Source organism: Macrobrachium rosenbergii, chromosome 43 (genome assembly GCF_040412425.1).
Source record: "Macrobrachium rosenbergii isolate ZJJX-2024 chromosome 43, ASM4041242v1, whole genome shotgun sequence".
Classification (NCBI taxonomy): domain Eukaryota; kingdom Metazoa; phylum Arthropoda; class Malacostraca; order Decapoda; family Palaemonidae; genus Macrobrachium; species Macrobrachium rosenbergii.
The window spans coordinates 16,959,282-16,971,781 of record NC_089783.1 but is presented as its reverse complement, the minus strand read 5'-3'; positions in this window follow the sequence as shown (position 1 = coordinate 16,971,781).

Below are 12,500 nucleotides of genomic sequence, written 5' to 3'. Positions count from 1 at the left end.
GCAGCCTGTACAATGGGCGCACGCGCGAGAAAAGAGGAGAAAAGATAAATATAAAGCAGAAAAACCCTACGCGCAAGCGCGGCGACTTGTACTTTCAACCTCTGCTGGCTAAGTTGACGCAATGAAAAGAATAGTTTTCCTTCATATTTGCGCTCGGTCAATATTTAAGCTTTCGCGTCAAGGGCCTTTTTTTTTATTTAGTTTCCTTGTACGAAAATGATAACTTCATAGCCCCGAGACAGCTGGCGTGTAGGACCGAGTGTAAATTTGTCAAGTTAATCTAGGAGTAAACGTTGAGCGGAATAAGGAAACTACTGAACATGTTCTGCGAGTGTCAGAAAGATCTGAATTTATTTTTTGTCGTGCTTAGTCTCTAGTTGTTATTGTGAACAGGTATTTATGAGATGAAAGTAAGAGAGGCAGGTTGTGGTGGTTCTTGTATTTGTTCTTATTGTTTTTATTTCTGGAAAGCCCTTTGAGTTACTGTATAAAAGTAAATGAATGTTCAAGCTTTCTGTCTATCTATCTGTTTCTTTGATTTTATAACCTAATGATAATAAAGGTATTTTTTAAGGTAATAGCGAAAAGCACAAAAAATAAACAAACAGGAGAGAGAGAGAGAGAGAGAGAGAGAGAGAGAGAGAGAGAGGCTCTTTGTAAATAAATACATCTCCAGCTTTCTTAAAATAATTAAAGTACACCAAATTAACTTCCTAACTATCTGTCTATCTATTCTTAAGACTATTATCGCCTGATCTAATTACATACCTTAATTTACAATGACTACAGTATAAGTAAGGTGCAAACGCTGACACTGGCTTCTAAAATTATCATTCACAAATTCATTGCCTTCTAGAGAGAAATAATGCACATGACATGCAATTACCCTGGACATCTGAATATGTCACTTTATTATTATTATTATTATTATTATTATTATTATTATTATTATTATTATTATTATTATTATTGAAAAGGACGGCTGTATTTTGCGAATCTATCTTATACAGGATCTTTTCTATTTTCCTTATAATTCGCTTTTCAGGCTCAGCAATGTTGGCCAGCAACTGGCCATATTCACACCGGAAAAGGACAGTGAGATGAGGGTAGTGCTTTTATTGAATTATTCATTCAAAATTAGTAGATTTCTTCGAGGGTCAGTAGGGCAGACATTATCCTCGATGATGTTCTTGAGGGCAAGTTCATCTTCTTTATATTTTTGATGGAATTGTCCTTTATAGAAGAGCTCTGTGCGTTCCTGCCAGTATCATTTATTGATGTTCGTCTTGACAGACTCTTCTATATTTCGGTTTGGATGTCCATTGTCGACGAGGGTCTGGGCTACACTTTCCATTCTTCGTGTGTGTCAGTCCAGGAGGAGCGGTGCGAGAGGGCCCCCGGACGTAGGCGCTGATGGTGGAGTGCTGCACTAGCTCGCTCCGTTCATACACATGCCCAGATTCGTCGGCTTCGTGTAGACCTTCGTAGAGAATAAGGCCTGCCTCTGCTCAACAACGACATCAAGGTAGGGGAGGCAGCGGTCTTGGATACGTTCGATGGTGGAACTGAGGCAGCTATAGTTGTGGAAAGCTCGCCTCAGGTTCTCGATTTCTTCTTACGAACTGGTGCTGACAAAGGAGTCGTCGATATAGCGCACGTACATCCTCGGTTGGTCGATGTTTTCGAAGACGCTTTGCTCCACAGTGCCAATATAGAAATCTGTGAAGAGGACTCCAAGGGGAGAACCCATTGCCACCCTGTCGATCTGGGTGTACATATGGCCACGGTGGTTGGAGAAAAGGGCCTTTTTGGTGCATCTTTCCAGGAGGGCATGGAGGGAATGTTCAGGGATGTTCAAGGATGGGGTGGTGGGGTCCCTATATCCACAGTCCAAGATCATCTGGATGGTCTCATTGACATGGACGTTGGTGAAGAGGGACTCCACATTCATCGAAGCAATACATTCTCTGTGATGTGACATTCTCTCGGTGAGACGTAATCGTTCATGGTCTGGATAATCTACCCGATAATACGCGTCTTACATACAATTAGCGAATGAAATATAGCTAAAAGTGTTTGTGAACTATCGGTGATTAGCTTAACATCAGATTAGAGTGATAAACCGTCTAATAAGTTGTTTACGAGTGAATTAATAAAAGCTGAAAATCATGGAGGAATCAGCCAACAGTGGCAAAAGGTGGAGAAACCTAGCTTGCATTGGAGACATTCAACATGATGAATTGGCAGGAAGGGAACTTGGTTTGCTGATCGTGGAGATGAATTGCAACATCGACCAAAAAGATGTGGAAGCATTCACAAACATATTGAAAGGATACGATCCTTCAAACTGGAGCAAATCTGTAGAAAATATAATGAAAATAATAGAAGGGATACCAATGAAAGTTCAAGTTATCAAAAGACTTATAAAGAAAAATACAAAAATCAACACATTCCATCAAAGAAAATAAGTACGGTGCAATTAGTGAATATATTGATTGATGCAATAGGCAAACGGATGCCTAAAGCATGTAAACTATGTAGAGTGTGGTATAGCATTGTAAATCCACAAAACCTGATTAGGAAATGCTATGCTTGCCACATACCGACACACCCTTCATGCGCTGAAGTTGAGCAAAATAGAAATAAGGACACAAAAATATTTTGCTCAACATGTCTAGTATGGATAGACAAGGTCATTAAATCAAGACTTAATGTACAGATTGTGGAGGATGAAGAAGATGAAGAAGATGAAGAAGAGGAAGAAGAAGAAAATAGAAAAGAAGAAAATAAGACTGAAGAGAGAGAAAAGATTAATGAAAACAAAGAACAGGATAATAGTATGGATGCAGAGAAACTCATAGATTCTACATATGAGGCAATACAGCAACATACATATGAAGAAATAAATTATGACCTGATAAATCAAAATAAAATCCCAAAGAGGTTGTACCCGGATCTCCATACTGAGGGGAATGAACAAGAAAAAAAAAAAAAGAAAAGAAAGACACAGTATGCACCCTTTTGAAAAGAGGGAATTGCAGGTTTGGTGAAAGATGTTATTACAAACATCCCAAGATATGTCACAATTATGAGATCTATGGCAAATGTGCATATCTAGATGGCAATGAAGAGGAATGCAGAGATCTACATCCAAAAATATGTAGAAACTGGAAAGAAGGAAATGGATGTAGGTTTAATAAGAAATGTAGGTACAGTACATGCATCCTGTAGCCATGAAAGACCAAAATCAAAATCAAATACATATAAAAAACCAAGGTAAAAATGAAACAAATAAAGAAAAGAACAAAGATCATGTGATGAAGGCAAAAAGCAAGCCAACAACACATTATGAAAAGTCAGCACCATGATATGAGCCATCAGCACCTAGATATAGCACAAGGAACAAGCAATGTATCTATGATGCAAGGGGATGGTGCAGATATGGAGATAAGTGCAGGTTTATGCACAAAGTGAATAAATATGAAGCTGGAAGAACAAATATAATGGAAAAGTTGGATTTTTAATGTACGAATTTCTGGAAATGAAAAAAAGATCAACATATCAGAACAGGAAAGAGACATGGGAAAATCCTTATTATTACCCATATTAGATAATGGAGATAATATGCAAACCATCATAGTGATGAACGCGCAGGGTCTAGTTTCGAGTAACTCAAAAGAAAGATAGAGTTCTTAGAAGAACTAACCCAAAATGAAAAATAGAAATATTGAATATAAGTGAAACCTGGTATTCCCAAGAGACTGGTAATGATGACCAGATAAAGGGTTTCCAAACTTATAGATCAGATAGAAAAAATAGAAATCAAGGGGAACCGCGATATATGGGAGAGATGCCAATCAAGGAAAAATCTGTGAGAAATATAGTAACACAGAATGTGAATTAATAGCGGTAGAATTTGAATCTGAAAAATTAGTGAACATTGTAATATATAGACCCCTAATACTAAAGAGTTTGACATAATAATTGAAAAATTGGATGAAATATGTAGAAATCACAAGGACTGGACTATACTCCTAACCGGAGACTTTAACTTTCCTTTTGTAGAATGGAAAGAACGAATAGGAGACTGTGGTTGTATTTATACATATAAAAAAGAGAGCAATAGTAGTGCAGAAGATAAGAGGCAATTTGAAAAGCTATTAGATATGCTACTAGAACATAACATTCAGCAAATAAATCACCTACCAACAAGAAAGGATAATATTTTAGACCTAGTATTTGTGAATGAGGTGAACTATGTTAAAGAAATAATAGTATATAACACGAGTATTTCGGACCATAATGTCATAGAACTAACAGTCCGTTCCAGAACATACGAAAACAAAGAAAAGCAAGAGACGAAAAATGGGAAGGATATGGAAAATACAATTTCTATAGTAAGAATATAAATTGGTCAAAAATAAATGAAGAATTAAACAAAGAATGGGAAAACATATTTGTAAGTGATGATATACAGGTAAATACCGATATATTATATAAAATATTAGAGGAAATAGTGGAAAATATATACCGAAGAAAAAAGTAAGCATCAGTCACGAGTTCCAAGAGACAGAAGGATCTTGTTCCAGAAAATTAGAAAGTGGAAAAAGCTCTTGCAAAAGAAAAGAATGCATGGAAAGTGATGGAACTAAAAAGTAAGATAGAAAATGCAGAACAAAAGATTATACAATCAAAAGAAAATGAGAAATGGAACCTAGAAGAAATGACACTACAAAATATCAAGCAAAACCCTAAAATTTTTTATTCATATGCAAAAAAGATGAATAAAATAAGAGTAGAAATAGGCCTTCTAAGAATTGAAGGGCGATTAACGAATGAAAAAAAGGAAATATGTAACATATTAGCAGAAAGATATAAGAGTGAATTTACACCTAGAATTGACAATGAAGATAATGATACAGAAATAAGAGATGAAAATACTGAATACTTATCAGATATAGATATTACAGAAGCCGATATTGTGCAGGCTATTAATGAAATTAAAATGGATCAGCAGCAGGACCAGATGGAGTACCTGCCATATTGTTAAAGAAAGTGGTTCATTCAATCGCAAAGCCGCTAGCAATATTATTAAGACAAAGTATAGATACAGGCAAGATTTATGATGAGCATAAATTAGCATATATTACTCCTACTTTCAAAAGTGGTTCAAGACTAGAGGCAAGTAATTATAGGCCTGTGAGTCTGACATCTCATATTATGAAAGTATATGAAAGGGTAATGAAAAAAAATATAATGAAACATTTAATGAAAAATAGATTGTTCAATATAGGACAACATGGTTTTGTACCCGGAAAAAGTACACAAACCCAACTGTTAGTCCACCATGACAGCATATATAAAAATATGATAAATGAAAAAGATACAGATGTGGTTTACCTAGACTTTGCAAAAGCTTTTGACAAGGTAGATCATATATATTAGCGAAAAAAAATTAGAAAACATAACATTGTTGACAAAGTAGGAATATGGATAAAAGAATTTTTGCAAAATAGAAAACAGATAGTGATTGCAAACGATGAGAAATCGGATGAAGCTACGGTAATATCCGGTGTACCACAGGGTATGGTGTTAGCTGCATTGCTGTTTGTGATTATGATTGCAGACATAGACAGTAATGTTAAGGACTCAGTAGTAAGAAGTTTCGCAAATGCCACAAGAATAAGTAGAGAAATTGCTTGTGATGAAGATAGGAACTCGCTACAAAGAGACCTAAACAAAATATATAAATGGGCAGAGATAAATAGGATGGTATTTAACTCTGATAAATTTGAATCAATGAACTATGGTGATAAAGTAGGAATGCTATATGCATATAAAGGACCTAATAATGAGACAATCACAAACAAGGAAGCAGTTAAAGACCTTGGTGTGATGTTGAATAGGAATATGTTATGCAATGATCAAATAGCAATTCTATTGGCAAAATGCAAAGCAAAAATGGGAATGTTGTTCCGGCACTTCAAAACAAGAAAAGCTGAACACATGATTATGCTTTATAAAAACGTACGTACGTAATCCACTTGAATATTGCAATATAATATGGTACCCACACTACCAAAAGGATATTGCACAAATAGAGAGTGTACAAAGGTCATTTACAGCTAGAATAGAAGAAGTTAAGGACCTTGACTACTGGGAAAGACTACAATTCTTAAATTTATATAGTCTTGAAAGGAGAAGAGAACGCTACATGGTAATTCAAGCATGGAAACAGATAGAAGGAATTACCGAAAACATCATGGAACTAAAATTATCAAAAAGAGCAAGCAGAGGTAGATTAATAGTGCCAAAAACTATACCAGGAAAATTAAGGAAAGCACACAGGACATTAATTCACCACGCACCAGCATCGATAATGCAGCATCTATTCAATGCGCTACCAGCTCATCTGAGGAACATAACAGGAGTGAGTGTAGATGTGTTTAAGAATAAGCTCGACAAATATCTAAGATGCATCCCAGACCATCCAAGACTGGAAGATGCAAAATATACCGGAAGATGCGTTAGCAACTCTCTGGTAGACATCAAAGGCGCCTCACACTGAGGGACCTGGGGCAACCCGAACGAATTGTAAGGTCTGTAAGGTCTGTAAGGCATCGCTTTTAAGGCCTCCAGGACCTCTGCTGACGACTTCAGGCTGTGGCTGTCCGGGACGTAAGGAATTAGGACGGCATTGAGCCTCTTGGAAATTGGTACATCAGGGCAGGAATCTGACTGATGATGGAGTTCAGGGGGTAACCTCTCTTGTGTGTTTTGACATTCCCATAGATGTACCCCAGGTCACAGTCTCCTATGACTGGTGGTAGGTGAAGGGCGTTAGAGGTGGCATTGACCGTCTCTATGATCCTGTTTGCCTCCCGCCTGGTCTCAGGTGATGATCTCGTCGACAGGGTTCTTAGTAATTCTTTGAAATTTGGAGCTGTCTGCCAGGATTTTGTTGGAAGTTGGACCAAATCCTGGCGGACAGCACCAAATTTCGAACACTTGCTAAGAACCCTATTGACGGGATCAAGCGGGAGGCCAACACGATTATAGAGGTGGTCAACGCTGCCTCTAATGCCCTTCACCTGCCACCAATCACGGGAGACTATGACCGAGGTACATCTACGGGAATGTCAAAACGCACAAGCGAGGTAACCCCTACGCCCCATCATCAGTCAGAATCCTGCCCCAACCTACCAGTTGGCCAAGAGGCTCAATGTCATCCTAACCCTTACTTCTCACAGCCTGAAGTCGTCAGCAGAGTTCCTGGAGGCCCTAAGAGCGACGCCCCCCGGAGGATGTATTGCATTGATGGATGTGGAGTCCCTCTTTACCAACATCCCTGTCGACGGACCCCACAACCCCATCCCTGAACATCCCTGAGCATGCCCTCCATACCCTGTGGGAAATATGCACCAAAAAGGCCCCTTTCTCCAACCACTGTGGCCATATGTACGCCCAGATCGATGGGGTGGCGATGGGTTCTCCCCTTGGAATCCTCTTCGCCAATTTCTATATTGGCACTGTGGAGCAAAGGGTCTTTGAAAACATCAACCAGCCGAGGATGTATGTGCACTACATCGATGACACCTTCGTCAGCACCAATTCGCAAGAAGAAATCGAGAACCTGAGGCGTGCTTTCCACAACTATAGCTACCTCAGTTTCACCATCGAACACAGCCAAGACCGCTGCCTCTCCTTCCCTGATGTCCTTGTTGAGCAGAGGCAGGTCTTATTCTCTACGAAGGTCTATACGAAGCTAACAAACCTGGGCATGTGTATGAACGGAGTGAGCGAGTGTCCCGAGAGGTAAAGCGCTCCACCATCAGCTCCTACATCAGGAGGGCCCTCTCACACTGCTCCTCCTGGAATGACACACACGAAGAAATGGAATGTGTAGCTCAGACCCTCGTCAACAATGGACATCCAGACCGAAATATAGAAGATTCTATCAAGGCGAACATCAGTAAATGGTACTGGCCTCGCCCTAGTGTTCCTGAATGCATAAAGCTCCTCTATAAAGGACAATTCCATCAAAATTATTAAGATGAACATACCCTCAAGAACATCATCGAGGATAACGTCTGCCCTACTGACCTCAATAAGAATATTCATCTGGTCATTTACCACAAAAGCAAAAGATGAGCAGCCTGGTGATGCATAACAATCCAGCCACCCATCAGCAGGACCCCTTGAAGAAAACCAACGTGATCTACAGGTACTTATACCCCATCCGAGGATGCCACTGTGAGTTTCTCGAAGAGGATTTCCCGCCATCCCAGGAGGAAGCCATCTTTAACCATGCCAGGACTGCCCATAACCAGCGAATCACAAGAAAAGACCTAATCCCGAATATAGAAATAATTGACCAAACTACGGGCCACTGCCGCCTGCGACTCCTGGAAGTATTGCACATTGGGAAGGAGAAACCAACCCTCAACACTATGCAGGAAGCCTTTCTCCCCCTCACGACCACCAGGAGACCTGCACCGAGTGACCCCCACTGCGAGCGAGCAAATCAAAATTCTGAATCTGAGGAACAAAATTCTCCCCAGCACTGCAATGCCGCTTGCACGCAAGAAGAGCCCCGAACATCAACACAGGAGAACAGGCTCCGTCCGAGACGACCCGCACTGGGCAGCCAATCATAATTCAGCACTGATCAAGACCCCCTGTAAATACCGACCTGAGTGCCTTGTTTCTCCAGATCCTTCTCAACCACGTCCAGAGGATGACCATCGAGCTGGTCGAAACATGTTGACGGCACCACAACCTGAAATTAGAAAACAATCCAAAAACCAAACCACCGAATGAGACCACGAAGAAATCTGCGAATTTTGAATAAATAATTCAATAAAAACACTGCCCTCATCTCATTATCCTTTTCCGATATGAATATTGGCCAGTTACTGACCAACATCGCCGAGCCTGAAAGGCAAATTATAAGGAAAACAGAAAAGATCCTGTTTAAGATAAGTTCGCAAAATACAGCCATCCTTTTCAATAAGAACTACCTGAAAGAGGGTCTGCTTCCTTCATATTATTATTATTATTATTATTATTATTATTATTATTATTATTATTATTATTATTCAGAAGATAAACCCTTGTTCATATAGAACAAACTTTCAGGGGCCATTGGCTTGAAATTCAAACTTCGCAAGAATATGGTATTCATTTAGAGGAAGTTACTGATGATAAAATGAAATACAGAAAAAAAGATCAGTTACTGAAAAAGAAAAAGGGGTAAATGAATAAATTAATATAAAAATAGATAAATTATACATAAATTATTGAAATACAAGGTGAATTGTTTTCGGGCAGTAATGTATTACGTGTCCGCTAGAACTTTTGAGGTTCTAATTCACAATACCCTCAAGCAAACTGTTCCACAGTCCAACGATGTGTGGAATATTTAGAACTGAGAAGCTCGGTAGCGTGGGACATTTACCGTGCATTGGTTCTACTGTTCAGTATGGTCGCTGAGGACAAATTGTAAATAAGTACAGTGAATATACAAATACGGAGTAAATTAAAACACTGAATAACTGCGATATGGATAACTATTGTAAACAGTCTTTTCTTAAATGTTCTGTCTCTTTCTACAAACCTTAAAGAGAAAATGAAACAAGTAAAAAATGCGCCGAAGTTTCTTCGGCGCAATCTAGTTTTCTGTACAGCCGCTACAGCATATAATCAAGGCCACCGAAAATAGGTCTCTCTTTCGGTGGTCTCGTTATAATGCTGTATGAGCTGCTCCACATGAAACTTGAACTACGGCCATGTGGTGGCCTCTCCTATATCGTTGCCAGAAGCACGATTATGGTTATATTTAACCTTAAATAAAATAAAAACTACCGAGGTTGGAGGGCTGTAATTTGGTATGTTTGAGGATTGAAGGATGACTTATCAGCATACTAATTTGCAGCCCTCTAGCCTTAGTAGTTTTTAAGATCTGAGGGCGGACAGAAAAAGTGCGGACAGAAAAAGTGCGGACAGAATAAAGTGCGGACAGACAGATAAAGCCGGTGCATTAGTTTTCTTTTACAAAAAACTAAAAAAATGTATTAACAATAATAGTACCCTAGCACGCATTGCCTACAGTAATCGTAATATTAAAATAATAGAAACCAAAGTCCTCTATTACAGTTTTACCCCAAGGGAAATCTAGACTCGGTAACATCCTGTAACAAAACAGGCTAAAAGGCCTGATGGTAAGAAACTGGTATAATACGAATGCAACCTTAAAATTTCAAAACATAAATGCTGCGTCGAGAGAGTAACAATTCTAAATGAGGACGAATTTAGGAAAAGGAGTTGTAGGATATATACAGTATATATATATATATATATATATATATATATATATATATATATATATATATATATATACCTGTATATATATATATATACTGTATATATATAATTTAAAAAACTATATTTCAAGTTCGGCTCTTCCTGTATCTTTAAAATTAATTATTTATTAAAAATTCCAGTCATTCATTTACCCATCCCTTCTCAAGAATATCAATTTCATCGAACAGCTAAAGAGATCTGAGTACGCAAATTATAGTCTAATGACATTTATACTTTTTCATAAACGATACTGTGTGACGATTCCACAGTCTATGGGGTGATATAAGATGATAATCTTTGGATCTAGTATTATCAAAACGTACATTCAAGCAGGTGTATATTGCTTATTCCATTATGGAACGGCTAAATTGGTGTAGGATTTTTGGTTCAAAATTTTCATAGGAAAAAAATATTTTTAACCTTGGGTATGTTTTGCTCTCTCGTTTATTTCTGATTACTCAGCCACAAGCTAAAGGCTAAAAATTTATTTCAGGTTTATGGAATTAAATGTTTTTCTTTAGAAAATCCTTATGCTCAGGGGTTATATATATATATATATATATATATATATATATATATATATATATATATATATATATATATATATAATATATATATATATAAATACATCATCTATATATATATGTGTGTGTGTGTTGTGTGTGTGTATACCATAATGAAAAATTCATCTTTATCTGGTCCTGTCTCCCCTTTGTATTTCCTGAATATCAAGGCCCTTCCTCTCCAGTGCCACTTTTACACGTTGTGTCTAGTATTCTTATGTCTTCCTCCTCATCCTTTCCCCCAAATGCTTCCAAATCATGGATATTTCCGTCATTTTTACCAGGCGACCAGAACATCCCCAAATACTCAGATCAAACGTTTCATTTTTGCTAACCTTTTTACCGCTTCTTAGTATCCTCATATTTCCCGGCCTCTCCACTTCTCTTACGACGCATATGCTGCACAAAGAGTTCATCTCAGACGATTTAGTATGCCCCCTTTTGTGCGCATTCGATATGTGCACACTTTTCACAAAGGGGACTGGTTCAATAATCCCTTCATACATTCCCACCTTGGCGTCCGTAGACGTTCCAAGTCTCTTCCCAATCTTTTACACTTGTCCTGGCACCTTTCCTGCCCCACCTAATCGGTGTTTGCCCTTTTATCTGTTTCTACCGTCATCATTCCCAGATACCAGAGCGAATAACATGTTCCGGTCTTTCAGAAGCCATATCATTAATATTTAGTGCCTCATCTTCAGTTTCAGTGTGCACTCATAACATAATTCTTGCTTGCATGGCTCCACACACATACGTCAGTATTTATTTCCTAGCATGAGTGATATATAATTATGCTCCTGGCTATGAATGGAAAACTGAAATAAAAAAAATAAAAAAACAACGGAAATGCTTAATTGAGTTCTTCTAAAAAATCTTGACTCGTGTTCGTCGAGTTAAGCTCAATTTCCAATAAGTTTCTGTCAATAGGGTTCGCGCGAAATCAGATTGATTCTTACACTGTTTAAGTAAAAAAAAAAAAAAAAAAAAAAAAAAATCGTACATTTCAGCAACGAATGGTAAAGTTGAGTTTTAATCGATCTCGACACCAGCTCCAAGCTCAGTTCCCATTCACCCCTCGCATTCTCCAATGGGTTGATATTGCATATTTGAAACTTTTCCTTTTCCCTGATGTACATAATAACATTCGTTCCTTTATGTGTCTAGAGCTCCCCTCTGTTCAATATGTCTAGTTACCCCTCGCTCGTTTCACCTCTTGATTCCCTTTGGCTTATTCTCTCTCTCTCTCTCTCTCTCTCTCTCTCTCTCTCTCTCTCTCTCTCTCTCACACTCGTGCACACAAAAACGCACACTCATCTCTGCTTTCAGACTGTTACGAGTACTGAAGAACAAAAGCATTTGCATTCATTTGACTGAAGATTAAAAACATATATATATATATATATATAACTGTCTATCTCGCTCTCAGTTGGTACAGAAAAATAAAAACTGATCCAAATATTTGCCTATTCATCTATCTGTATGGGTTACTGGTTTTTGGCAGGTGCTCTCCTGTTCTCAGCTAGTACTTGAAAATGGAAAATTCTCTCTCTCTCTCTCTCTCTCTCTCTCTCTCTC